Source organism: Brachycentrus maculatus, unplaced genomic scaffold (genome assembly GCF_059751285.1).
Source record: "Brachycentrus maculatus isolate JH-2025_06_01 unplaced genomic scaffold, ASM5975128v1 h1tg000142l, whole genome shotgun sequence".
Classification (NCBI taxonomy): Eukaryota; Metazoa; Arthropoda; class Insecta; order Trichoptera; family Brachycentridae; genus Brachycentrus; species Brachycentrus maculatus.
This window is the reverse complement of record NW_028280895.1, coordinates 1,242,400-1,258,125: the sequence shown is the minus strand read 5'-3', so window position 1 is coordinate 1,258,125 and position 15,726 is coordinate 1,242,400.

The following is a 15,726-nucleotide window of genomic DNA, read 5'->3' as shown; positions in this document are numbered from 1 at the left end:
AAAACCAATATTTTTAGCTTTTCCACTTTATTTTTATTCGACCAGCGACCGGGTTTCGTCGTTACCGACATCACCAGTCTGATGATGTCGGTAACGACGAAACCCGGTCGCTGGTCAAATAAAAATAAAGTGGAAAAGCTAAAAATATTGGTTTTAATCTAATAACATACTATATTTATTTTTTAAGTTTTACTTGGTAAATACCAATATTTCCTAAAATCACAATTGATACATACGTGTTTCTATGCGGAAAGCATGGAAAAACGGATTTATCACAATAGATTTGAGGAAATACCGCGTAAAAATTCATTTAATTCAATGTTAGATTAAAATAAAGACAAAATAAACATGATTTTTTCTTATGTTTTATTTTTTTTTTTGTTACATGAAATTTTCAAAGCAAAGTATATAATTTACACTATGAAATGTTGTATTTGCGTTAAATTAAGAGTACAAATATTAAACAATGATTCCGTTTCACTTTCAAAACATTTTCTAACATAAAAATTCATCAAATAATTTCGGATACTTTTTACCAGGGCGTATTTAACCGTACGCTGTTTGAAAATGAATCTCGTATCACAATGGATTTTAAGAAATACTTACTGGTATTATAACGATTAACTTATGCTTTGTGAACACTACGTAAAATATCGTACGAAAATGTGGCGTATTTTCATTTTTTATATGAAAAATACGAAACGGGCGCCCTTTTTAACTCGGCGCCTGGTTTTCGTGTTGCAACAGACTCTATAGTAGATCCGGCACGCTTTTAGCGCCTCCAACAACTTTGTATTGGAGCGCCGAGAAGCCTTAGTCCGACACTGGCCTCAAATATACTCGCAGGTACAACTGATTACATTATATAATGTATGTAATACTGTGTATCATATCCCGTTGTTGCTTACATTTTTCTATGTCAGTTTCAAACGTTGCAAAATGAAAACAAACGAAAAAATATTCATGACAATATGGTGGGGCTTTTAATATAATAACTCGCAGTTACGTGAACAAATATTTTTCGAAAAAATTTCATTGAAAGTTCATTTTAACCTTACATTTTTTTAATCATACATTTAAAACCAGAATTTAGTTAAAAGCAATTTTTTGCTAAAACTAACACTACAGCATTTGGAGTGTGTCCAAATACTTATTCACAAATATGGATTATCTCCAATTAGAAGTTATTTTTTATATTATTTTTTTGACATCTCAGTATAGATGAAGAAGAATATGGAAGTCTGGGCATTAACAGGTCTTACAACCGTCATAGGCTGGTTTAAGTGGTCACTTTATACACGTGTAACATTCACCAATTCCACCCATCATTGACAACCACACTACTCAAATTCTTGGAACTTCTAACTTTCGACTTTGATCGGTGTATTTAGAAGTTTCAAGAATTTCAGTAGTAAAAATGCACTGTAAAAAATGCACCATCTCTTTTAAGAAACGTCTGAGACATAGAATCTCATCTACCATTAGAATCCTAACGGTCCATCGAACCTCACCCCTTAGTTTTTTCCTCTACCTCCTTCCCTAAACTCCCGTTCTTCCTTTTCCTTCCATATTATCATCAATTTGTAATAGTTCATAAATATTTAATAAAAAAAATAGTAGTTGCTTAGACACAAAAATTATTTGTAATTGTCCGCCTCCGTGGTGTAATGGTTAGCGTGTTTAGCAACAGTGCTGGAGGTCCCGGGTTCGATTCCCAGGGGGGATGAAAATTAAGATTTTTTTATACTCTAATATTTATGTAATATTACCCTGGACTGATCTCTGAGGCGCAGGAGTGATCACCTTACCTTCATGTAAAAAAACAAAAAAACACTGTATTTTCGTCATTACGATGCAGTGCTCTATGCACCATTGGGTGCGAATAAGGGTAATAGAAGAAGAAAAAGAAGAGGAATGTGTACAATATGTTTTATTTTTATGTTCAAACACTATCTACCCTCTGATTGCAAACAGCTATATAAGGTAATAAACGTTTTGACCAATATCACTAGTCTGTTTTTAAAGCCAATATACTTTTAGCCTGCCAATATATATTTTCTTTTCTAAAGTTTAAAAAAATAAATAAAATGGTTTCTGCGCAGCCTTTATCTGTGAAGTAGGAATATCGTCGAACCATAATGTATTTTAACCGCCCAATTATTTGAGTATTATAGTATATCGCTCACTCCTTTCAACAACGTCATATATAAAAAATCGTCAATTTTCAGTTGTGCATGTTTTCGGAAAGCCCAGAAAATGTACTTAATCTCAGAAAAAGCAGCATATATTTAACTTAATATTTACCCGCTATAGGACAGAAAGTGTAGTTTTTGCATTTTTAAGAAAAGATATTGTTTAATTAATTTTTAAAATATACTAAATATTTTTCAAATGGAGAAAAAACTTTCAGGTTTTATCTAAAAAGATCTGTTGCACAGTAAAAAGTTCAATAAGTGGCTTGATATTTATTTTTATATACATTTCATTATATTTTTAAACTTTTAAAACTTTAAACTTAGCACAATCAGGTATGTCAAATACTTGAAAGCGGCCGGGTCAGGAGTCGTAATAATCGTCGGATATGTATGAGGAGATGCATGAATGTTGAAGAGGCAAAGAATGTTTGCAAAGACAGAGTGGTGTGGCGTTCGATTCTCTCTGCCTACCCCTGCGGGGAAGCGGCGTGATGGTTAGTTAGTTTTTTATTTTATTTTTAAAAACGATCTCCTGAAAAATCAAGTTTTTTGATATATGACGTTGTTGGAATGAGTGAGTGATATGGTATCAAACCAATATCACTACATAGTATGTTTTTGGTTATTTTTTTACGTGTTTTTTTTTGCAATAAGCCCGCCAATGTACATATTTATTTTCTGTTACATGAAGATTAAATAAATAAATTAAATAATTGTAATATAATGGTTTCATCTACGGAGTAGGAAAATCGTCGAACCATGATGTTTTTTCGAATGACCGTCCAATTATTTGAGTATTACATATAATATATTCCACAAAACAATAAAGCGATCAACCATATTGCAACTATAGGCAACTAATGTTATGCACATTGATTAAAAAATAATTTAAATCCCATTAAATATTTATATTATATTATCAGATCAATTTTTTTTGAGGAACGTAGAAGAATATGGAATTGCATGCATTTAAATAAAGGTCCAACAAAAATAGGAATTCGGTGTCCAGATAGATTTTAATTTATGATATTTTTTTCTTCTGTTAACCTTTCCCTTCCGGTGCTAAAATAAAAACTCACGTCCCAGTGTTGAGTAGTCACTACACAATAAAAAAAATAGCGATTTTAAATGGGAAAAATACGGGCATTCATGGCTAATCCCCTTTATTAATTATAAATGAAGTAAAAAATCATAATAATTTAGATTTATTCGCTGAAAACATGAAAAAACCATCTAGCAACGCTCACGGAACAAGCATAGGTCCACTGTTGTCGGAAGCCCAAAAGGCAGCCGACTGCCGCTAGCACGCTAGCCGCTAGCCAGAGAACATTGAGCTTTGAGCTCCTCACGCTTGCACCGTATAAGTATGCAAGAGTGAGATGCGGATATAGTGTCGCGGTTCCCGCACACTCTTATTTTGAAATTAAATTAAATTGCAAGCTATCGATTATCCCGCATTTAAAAAATATTGTTCCATATTAGGAATACCGTACAATATTTGGTAAGTTCTCCCTATAATCGATTAGTAGCTTTGTAGAATATTCTTTGTAGAGGTACATTAGTATAAATGATTACGTTTTGAAATCGTATTTTAAATGACGGAATTACGTTAAAATACCGGGAACTGTTGGTTGGTTTAGTCGTTACTATTTGTCAGCCATGATCAAGGTTTTAATATATTTATTTATATGTTTACAGGTACTTGATTGCTTCGCGAAATGGGAAGACAACTATGTAAGTTTATTAAATTTTATACACGATTTCTATAAGAAGTAAATTGTTCCTTAAAATATGTAAAAATTGACAAAATAAATGAGAGATTTAGTATAAGAGTCGGAGAAAGATGGCATTTCAAAATGATACAACAATAAAAAATTTATCACAAATATATCTTCACGGATATAATCAAACAATCCGTTTTGTAAATTTTACACACTTTTTCTTTTGGAAGTAAATTGTACCTTAAAATATATTTAAATAGAAAAATAAGGAACAAGAGATAGTTAGTATAAGAAACATACAAAGAGACCATTTATAAAAATACAATACAAAATTTGTGTAAATAACTCTTCACGGATATAATTAAACAATCAGTTAGTTAAATTTTATACAGTATTTATTTTAAAAGAAAATTGTATCTTTAAATATATATAAATAGAAAAAATAAAGGATAAGAGTGATTTAATGTAAGAAACAGAGAAAGACAGTTTTTTTTTAAAAAATACAATAAAACAAAATTTGTATAAATAATTCTTCACGAATAAAATCAAAAAATCCTAGGACACAAACTTAAATAATCTCAAAATACAATGATAAACATTACGTACACAACGCCTTGTACGTCATCTGTTTATATATAGCGTCTAAAGTGTATACGTTGTGTATTCGTTCGCGCCCTTTTGTTCGTCTTCCGTGTCGAAATTTATAGGCCTTTTTTTTCATTTCCTCTACGTTACATCTTTCTTCTCTTTTATGTAACGAAATATACCTTGTAAATGTCACTCGTCCTTGAAATTTCACTCTCAACTCAAGTCCAATCATCGCCACCTAAAATGTTTATCTTCAAAAAACATCCAAATAATTATCATCGTTAAAAACAACCATATCGGTTGTTTATAATGGATGTAAGGCTTCTGGGGTTTCTCCACTCTGAATTCGGCCTTTTTCGAGACGCCCTTACATCCATTAAAAGTCACTGTTTGGTGTGCTTTATGGGCAGCTAGAATCATTGGCCCATATATATTTTTTTAAAGACGATGGCGGCCAGAATGTACGGTCCATGGAGAGCGCTACAGAACCATGTTTACTGACTTCTTCGTACCTCAGTTGAATGGTATTGATGTGACAGAGCTGTGGTTTCAACAAGATGGCGCAACATGCCACACGGCGGGTGCCACCATCAATTTATTGCGGGACACTTCAGAAACATACAGCTCTAATGAAGTGTCCCACTTCAGATACATACAGCTCTAATGATCTCACATATGTGATCAACTTGAACAAAAAAAATTTTTTTTCGGCAAAACTGGGCAAGAAAAAATGATCATGTTTGGTTATTTTAATTACAGGGTCCTTACAATAAGAATTTTATATCATTCCAAGTGACTAAAGGACTCAAAGGGAAGAATTTAACTAGAATAGATCTAGGGCACGTGTATAAAACGGAAGATTCATCTTTGATCGTCACCGGAAATATAACTGTCCTGGCCGACACTGGACTGCTTATGGTAAAATTGATGTTTGTTATTCGAGCGATCATGTTGTACTCAATTGAAAAGATTCTTCGTTTCTTCTAGGTTTTTATTTTTTTTATATTATTTGGAAATTTTACAGAACAGTTACATATGTAAATACATTTTCATTAACGAGTAGCAAAAATAGGTATTTGTACCTGTTCCAGTTACAAAATTTCACATTTGTAATATAAAAATACCTGGAAGAGGTACGGAAGGGAGGAAAATGGGAAAAGGTAAATATCAAAGCTGAAGTCCAGGACAAATTATGTGAAAATAAGGACACACCACGATATGAGTATCGACTTACATGTACGTGATCTCAGTGCTGACAATGTCCAGTTAGAACATTACATAATCATTCGCAAAATTCCCATATTCATCGTTGACCAATTTTGAGGAACGATAAATATAGGAACCTTGTTTAGAGTTTGTTCTACTCGTGGGAAGCACTAAGGTGTTCAAGTACTTTATACGATATGACGCCTGTCTTCGTATTTTAGTTATATTTTCTTCTTTCTATATCGTGACACTCCACCAAGACACCGGTCCTGGCTCCAAGCAGATCCCATTGTCCAATCAATTCAGCTGAATCACAAAACTCCTCTGATGAATTTGTTGGAACTCGACTAGTTTTTGAATCCCAAGTACTTTTTGTTGTGAAAATCTCCCTATTGCCTCAAATCTACCTCTATCTCAAAAACAGTAGCTCTTCAGTAAACTCTTATAAAACTGTAGGCTTTCCAGGGCAATCAAGATAGATTAACTCTTAAAATGCAGTAGGTTTTCCAGTTCAACAAAGATTTACTCTTATAATGCAGTAGGGTTTCTAGGGCAAAATACATTTGACTCTTATAATGCAGTAGGTTTTCCAGGTCAACAAAGATTAACTCTTATAAAACAGTAGGCTTTCACGGTCAACATAGATAAACTCTTATAAAGCAGTAGGCTTTCCAGGTCAATAAAGATTAACTCTTATAAAACAGTAGGCTTTCCAGGTCAACATAGATTAACTCTTATAATACAGATGGCTTTCCAGGTCAACATAGATTAACTCTTATAAAACAGTAGGCTTTCCAGGTCAATATAGATTAACTCTTATAATACACTAGGCTTTCCAGGTCAACAAAGATTAACTCTTTTAAAAGAGTGTACTCTTCGTCTTCTCTTGAATTATTATAGCTTAACATAGACTTATCTTTCTTATGTTTAATGAGCCTTTTGCTGTACTTTTTGTTTGTTTTGTTTTGCTTAGTTCAGCTGAACCGAAACTCCTCTCATCCAACGCATACAACTTTGAGATTGTCATACGTATTATATTTTAATTTTCTTATTGTTTCTTATACTTTTTAAAGTTTGTTTTACCATTTTATTTTTATACATTTTATCTTGTTCAGTCTTGTTTATTTTATACTATTATTTGAACTGTTCTAGTCACTTATACTTTATTCCAAATTTACCATTTAAACATCTTTTTTGTACTGGATTGCTCTACTAGGAGTTATTCATATCAAGATTTTTATTGATATCTCAACATAGACGAAGAAGGCTTTTTAGATGACACTATGGAAGTTTGAGCATTTATAAATCTTTTAAATTGGAGCATATATTCATAAAATGTCTGATTTGGTTTGTAAAACGTTAAATTTGAAGTGAAAAACCTGATTTAGTGATGTCTTTTGTGATCTGTGAGAATAATAGTTTGATCAGCCTTTTTTTACAGAGTAAAATGAAATTCTTTAAACACAACGGCCGACGATACGAGTTCGCGTACAGTACACATTTAGACTATTACTGTGAAGTTCCCGAATTCAGGGGAGTGTTGAAAGGATTCGGAATCCAGGATGACTCGTGTGCCATGAAAAAGGTATTTTCATTTTAATATAAAAAGAAAACGCTTGTTTAACCTCGCCTTTGTGTTTATTAATGTTAACACGTCTAGTTTCGAGAACTACAGATGTTCTCATCCATATACAACAAACAAATTTACAACATTTTGAGTGTGTCCAAATACTTCAATAGGAGATAATCCACAAATCTGGATTATATCCAATTAGGAGTTATTTTATACATTATTTTTTTGACATCTCTACATAGATGAAGAAGAATATGAATGTCTGGGCATTTACGGGGCTTACGACCGTCATAGGCTGGTTTAAGTGCTCACTTAACACACGTGTAACATTTACCAATTCCGCCCATGATTGACAACCACACTACTCAAATTCTTGGAACTTCTACTTTATTTTTTTGATTTCTCATCAAAGATGATGAAGAATATGGAAATCTGGGCATTTTTACGGGGTGTAAATTTTTTTTATAATAAAATGAAAATAACTCCTATATACTTGGAGGTAATCCAGAATTGTGAATTTATTTGGACACACTCAAAATGTTCTACTATATTTAAATATTGTTCAAATTCGAAACACATTGCTTGAATTCACTAGAATTTCACTAAAGATATCTATGGTGATATGAAAAAAGCTTTTTATTGAGCAGAAACTCTTTCATTTGTATGTGAGTTCCGAATTCTGAATTATAATTACATACACGAGAAACGCTTCTTTTGATTTTTTTTATTTTAGCTTGTTATTTGTCTGCCTCCTTAGCGTAATGGTCAGTACGCTCGGCCACCGTACTGGAGGTCCCGGGTTCGATTCCCAGGGGGGTCAAATAAATATAAGTGATTTTTTCACTCTTATTTTTATTCAATATTACCTTGGACTGGTACCGGAAGCGGGGGGCTGATCACCTTTCCTTCATGTGTTAACGATCGAGATAACACTGCGTTTATATGATTCAGTGCCCTATGCACCATTGGTGTGCGGATAAGGGTTTGAATGAAAATGTAATTTGACCAGTTTTTTTTAATTACCTTACATCCAAGTGACTCTGAAATCTAGCTACGGCTTATGCAACACCGCTTATCATGCCCCTACTCAGGCTTCAACTTTTTAAGTTTTATAGCCTATGTCTAGGTACTCGTGAGTGGATTTACTCTTTATGTTTCAAGTTACTATAATTTCATGTAATTCATGAGTGAAAATTCTAGGCAAAAACACTCGCTATCTCGCTAGAGGCATGAGTTTATACATATCATTGATTCTAAGTTAGCAGTGAAGTTACTTAGGTGTATGATCATTCTGACCAGTTAATTTATTTTTTCTTGTCCGCCTCCGTAGTCTAATGGTCAGCACGCTCGGCAACCGTTCTGGAGGTCCCGGGCTCGATTCCCAAGGGGGGTGCAATAAATATAAGTGATTTTTTCACTGTAATATTTATTCAATATTTTTACCCTGGACTGGTACCTGAAGCGGAGGGCTGATCAACTTTCCTTCATGTGAAAACGATCAAGATAACATTGCGTTTATAGGACGCAGTGCCCTATGCATCATTGGGGTGCGGATAAGGGTTTATTAATTTATTTATAACATTTTGAGTGTGTCGACATATTAATACAGACCTCCATATACTTCTTCTTCTTCTCAAAGTGTTGTAGCTTAAATATTGTTTTTTTTTCTACGCAGAGCTCGGCGTACCCTTTCAAGATGAACGGTTCTATTATGACGCAAGCATTGCTCGGATCTCAGTTTTTCTTTGGCAAATATAGAATTTACCATTCTTGTCACTCCAACAAGGGAAACTTGATGGCGTTCGTCGTGGAAATGGAAATATACCCCAAAACTGTACCACTACGAAATTCGTCAATTATTGTATTGAATTAATTGTTTATCATGTTTATATTATACATACGTAACGCTCATTCCTTTCAACAACGTCATATATCAAAAAACTTAGGATTTTTCAGGAGATCGAGTAGTTTAAAAATATAATAAAATGTATTAAAATAAATATCAAGCTACTTGAAGTTTTTACTGTGCAACAGATTTTTTTAGGTAAAACCTGAATGTTTTTTCTCCATTTGAAAAATATTTAGTATATTTAAAAAAATAATTAAACAATACATTTTCTTCAAAATGCACAAACAACTCTTTCTTCCCAGTAGCGGGTAAATATTATGTTAAAAATATAGCTTTTTTGCTGTTGCAGAGACCCACCAAGCCACCTTGTGTTTCTTGTGGAGTTCTTTTTACATACCTTTTTATTATTATTGTTTTTTTTCTATTTTAAACTAATATACAGACAAAAAACGAAAGAAATAATTGAAAATAAAAACTATTTTAAAATTTTCACCGAATTAACTCTTGATCATTCACCCATTCCCATATTTTGGCTTTGTTCCATATTTTATTTTGACCTCTAACCTCCGTCGGCAACAAATTAAAAATGTTTGGAAAGATATATTGTTAATTATTGGGACTATCAACCCTTCGTTGTTGGTAAATCGTGTATCATGGTTGTATACTAGAAGATTTCTATATTTTTTTCTAGTTTGTTCGACGATGATACTCATCCACAATGATGATATATATCTGCACCCGACGATGCATAGAGCACTGCATCGTATAAATGCAGTGTTATCTCGATCGTTAACACATGAAGGAAAGGTGATCAGCCCTCCGCTTCAGGTACCAGACCAAGGTGATATTGAATATATATTACAGTGAAAAACTCACTTATATTTATTTGACACCCCCCCTGGGAATCGAACCCGGAACCTCCAGAACGGTAGCCGAGCGTGCTGATCATTACACTACAGAGGCGGACTTAAAATAAACGAAATTAGGTTTTATTTTCAATGTTTATTTATATTTAATCACTTAAAATAGGTACATTATATTTTAGCATCTCAACATAGATGAAGAAGAATATGAAAGTCTGGCTGGCTAAGTGATCACTGTACGCACGTGAAACATTCGCCATTCCACCCACGATTGACCACCACACTACTGAAAGTTTTGGAACTCATAAATACCACGACGCTTCATGTTTGATTTTGCGACAATATCTATGGTTGATTTGAGAAATCATATTTTTAGACGTTTCCAAAAATAATAGGGTCTCTGTTTAATAAAAGCTTTCCTTTATTCAACATAGATGGCTGTTGTGAACTCACATGAACTGTGTCATGATATTGATCAATATATCTTGGAGTTACAAATTGATGGTTGGCACATTTGATTACCAGACTATCGATATACAAATAAATAAATTGATATTTCACCCTAATATTTTATAATAGTACGTACAACGATCAAGTTCAATTTACGTTTGATACGCGTTAAAAGGATGCAGTCCCCTATGCATTAATATACGCAGATAAGGGTTAGAAGAAGAAGAAGATGAAGAAAATTTAAAAATGTAAGTTAGCGACATCTCTTATTGGTAATTATTACTAAAATATATATATAATGTATCATAAACTATGTAGTACTTTATGACCATTGAAAAATTTTTTGAGCTCTCATCATAGATGTCACTAGTAGTCTATCTTATACGCACGATTAAGGCCCAGTATTCGTTAAGTCGCAACATAATTTTCTCTAAATCTAGTTGACATTAGTAATTTTTTTTTTCTTTAAACACCGCTTTTGCATTGAAAAAATAAGTTTTTCTTCTAAACAATTATATGGTTATATATATGTGTGTGTGTGTGTGTGTGTATATCGCTCACTCCTTTCAAGAACGTCATAAATCCAAAAACTTGATTTTTCAGGAGAACGTTTTAAAGTTTAAAAATATAATACAAAGTGTTAAAAATAAATATTAAGCCACTTTTTGAACTTTTTACTGTGCAACACATCTTTTAAGGTAAAACCTGAAGGTTTTTCCTGCATTTGAAAAATATTAAGGATATTTAAAAAAATAATTAAACAATACCTTTTCTTCAAACTGCAAAAACAACACTTTCTGCCCTGTAGTAGGTAAATATTAAGTTTAAAATATGCCGCTTTTGCGGGGATATAGTACATTTTCTGGGATATAGTACATTCTCATATATATATATATATATATATATATATATATGTATATATATATATATATATATATATATATATATTTGTTTATATATATAAATAAATATATATATATATATATATATATATATATATATATATATATATATATATATGTGTGTGTGTGTGTGTATATATATCGCTCACTCCTTTCAAGAACGTCATAAATCCAAAAACTTGATTTTTCAGGAGAATGTTTTAAAGTTTAAAAATATAATACAAAGTATTAAAAATAAATATTAAGCCACTTTTTGAACTTTTTACTGTGCAACACATCTTTTAAGGTAAAACCTGAAGGTTTTTCCTGCATTTGAAAAATATTAAGGATATTTAAAAAAATAATTAAACAATACCTTTTCTTCAAACTGCAAAAACAACACTTTCTGCCCTGTAGTAGGTAAATATTAAGTTTAAAATATGCCGCTTTTGCGGGGATATAGTACATTTTCTGGGCATTCCGAAAATATGCACGACTGAAAATTGACGATTTTTGATTCATGACGTTCTTGAAAGGAGTGAGCGATATATATATATATATATATATATATATATATATATATATATATATATATATATATATATATATATATATATATATATATATATATATATATATATATATACAAAATTGATGAATGAAAATATTGATTATATCGGCTGTTATAAACACAAAACGAGTCTCACACAATCCTTTATAGGTTGAGTACGTTAAATTAGATATTCCTTCCGAGTAATAATACCCTATTACGTTAAATAGTACCTGGGTTTGAAGAAAATTAAGTTAATATCCTTTATTTGACACCTTCATTCACATGTGAGTTCTCGGCACCATCTATGGTTGAGTTGAGTGACAAAGTACATTCATGTGTACTGCCCATGACAGGTCATAAGCCCTGTAAATATCCAGACTTTCATATTATTCTTCATCAATGTTGACATGTCAATAATGCTATTGAAAATGTTTGCTTACAAACTTTTTAATACGTTTGTATGAAGCGACATATCAAGAATTAATTAGTCACCAATTAATTCTTTATTGGGTCACTTTATATCAGTGGTTCCCAAAGTGGCCTAACGGACCCCCAGGGGGCCCCTGAACAAAGTCGGGGGATCCGTGCAAGGTTTAATATAAAATAATTCAAAATTGTGACATATTTTTATTAACACATTAGTTACGGCAATGTTTTGATAAAACTGTATCTTGAGGCGGGCGACACTAGACAGCTGTCCGGAAATATAAAATATGTCAGTGAACTTCATATTTTGAACTTGAGGTTGAACTCGAAAACAATACAAAAACGGTTAAATGGTCTCTAACGTCTCAAAATAAAATCATGTTAGTCCACAAATCACAAAAGTAAAAAAAATGTTAAAAACACTAATAAAATATTAGAAAATAACAACACAGTTTAACAACCGCCGAAAACTCAAAATCTGCGAATAAAAAATTATTTATGGGCTTTCCCCACACCCGTTTATTGCTTGTAAGTACCAACTGCCGACTTAAAGTAAAGGACAATGATCTTTGTATTTTATTTCATTTTAGGACAAAGAAAAAAACGCACCGTCTGTATCCATTGTTTAAAGTTAATTTGTAACATTTCCTTCAAAACAGATTACGACCATTGGCTATGTTTTGAACCAGTAAATATCAGTATTATTTTTTATATTACGACGACATCTATCCACTACACAACAAAAGCAAAAAGGCCAAGAGATTAGAAGTTTATGACGTGTTTTTGACGTTTACTAAATTGAAGGTAGCCGAAATGCACAAAAATGTGCACCCCGCCACCACACAAGGTTTCTGAAACGCACAAATATGTGCACACCATACACAATGTGTTAATATGGAAGTTATAATAAATAACAATTAATAAATTCTTATCTTTTTTTTTTAAAACGAATTTCACCAACGGTAATATTTTACAATATTATGAGTGCGTCTACTCGTTAACAAATCTGGATTATCACCATTTATAAGAGTTATTTTTCATATACATATTTCATTGTAAATTTATGAAAAATTATAGGCTAAAATAATAAAAATGAAAATGATATTTTCTGGCGTTTCTCATGTGTGTGATTATAATCCAGGATTCGGATCTCACATACTAATTAAAGAGTTTCTGCTTGATAAAAACGCTTCTTTTCATCTCACCAATAGATGTCTCTCGTGAAGTTCTAGTGATTTAAGAACAATGTTTCAAAATTGGTTCATATATCGCTCACTCCTTTCAAGAACGTCATAAATCAAAAATCGTCAATTTTCAGTTGTGCGTGTTTTCGGAATGCCCAGAATATGTACTATATCCCAGCAAAAGAGGCATTTTTTAAACTCAATATTTACCCGCTACAGGGCAGAAAATGTTGCTTTTGCATTTCGAAGAAAAGGTTTTGTTTAATCATTTTTTTAAATATACTAAATATTTTTCAAATGGAGAAAAAACCTTCAGGTTTTACCTAAAAGATAAGTTGCACAGTAAAAAGTTCAATAAGTGGCTTGATATTTATTTTTAATATATTGTGTTACATTTTTAAACTTTAAAAACGTTCTCCTGAAAAATCAAGTTTTTTTTTATTTATGACGTTCTTGAAAGGAGTAAGCGATATACAGAACTTCCAAAAATTTTATTGTGGGGTTGTCAATAATGGGTAGAATTGGTGAACGTTACACGTGTGTAAAGTGATCACTTAAACCAGCCTATGGCGGTCGTCAACCCCGTAAATGCCCAGACTTCCATATTCTTCTGCATCTTTGATGGGATGACAAAAATAAAACGGTAATAATGCCATCTTCACTCATTTTGAGTGTGTCCAAATTTTTGTTCACAAATCTGGATTACCTACCTCCAGGTTATTAGTTATCAGAAGTTATTTTTACATTTATTTTGTATATGAAAAGCATTGTTAACTTTGTGATATGGTAATACGTATCACTACGTATCATTCATCGTTCACTTTGTGTAGTACCACTTTGAAAAACATTACTTCGTGACTACCGGTTTCGGAATAATCATCCCATCATCAGGTCATATAAAGATTAAAATGAACTTCTTACGGTCTGATATTTATACGAGAATAAAATTTAAACAAGAGAAATAATAAATGATAAGGTGTGTATTATTTTTTAATTTTTAAATGAAAAAATAGAAATAATGTGCCTCAATCTTCATTTTATTTTTAGTCCTGAAATAAGACACCGAACGGGCAGAAAATGTTTTATTTATATTTTATTTTTCTTTACGTCACCATTTACCTACCATTCAAGACATCAAATATAAATGTGTAGTTTTTCTTGCATTTGTTTAGTTTTTCACCCAGGAAGAAGGAAGGCAAGTTTTGACTATGATAAGGGGTCCGTGTGCCAAAAGAGTTTGGGAGCCCCTGCTTCAAATGTAATAGAGACATTTTTAGCCATATTTAAAAAGTTTGTGAGCATATTTAGTTGGTTTAGCCAGATCTGTTCTTTGGAATAATTTGAGCCGTCATATCCATGTCAATCAGTGGCGTCAGCGGCATTTGCTAAATCGCTATTCAGTTGAAAAAATTGTCTGTACCGAGTTGACGTCTCGTCTGTCGTCAGTAAGAGGTAAACATATATTACGAGTATGTATAATCTCTCGCGTTCCACATTCGCGACCAAATTGCGAATATCTCGGCCTCGTTTCGCGATAAAGCATTATTAGTCAGCCGTGATTTGAAAAATACCGATTTTAACCTTTTAAATTCCCGCACTTTTGTCTGTGAAAGAGCCTGCAAACGAGCGACATTTTCACGGAAATTTGATGCCGGGAAAACCGCGAGGCTTTTGTGTGGTGACAGTGAAAATTAAAAAAAAACTCTAAAATTCCCGCTACAAAAAAGCCTTTTAAAATTTATGCTAGAATAATCTGACAAAACGGGAGTTTTCGCTTATTAAGGGGTAACTCGATATCTGGATGATTTAGTTTGCGAACGACTGCGCGAAAAACCGGTCTGTTTCTACAGATGATTTAAAATAATATATATTTTGAAATTTATATATTTTTTAGAAAATGTATTGAAAAAATACTTTTTTCATTTTTTTAAACTCTTTTTAAATCTTTCAATAACTCATTTTTCACAACCATTTATTTAATTCGAAAAAAAACATTTTTTCAATACAAAAACGGTTTTTTAACAAACAATTGAATTACGTCAAATGATACCAGGGTTTAAAGAATTATTATAATGTGACTTATCCTATATTGTTCCTTTATTTAAAAAAATACGCGTATGTTTCTCCACAAAACAGGGTTAAACCAAATGTCATCAATTTTAGTAGAGACACAGACTCAACTGTATGCAAATTCTTTACCAAACTTTCGCTCACATTACATATTCTAGTCAGTTCTT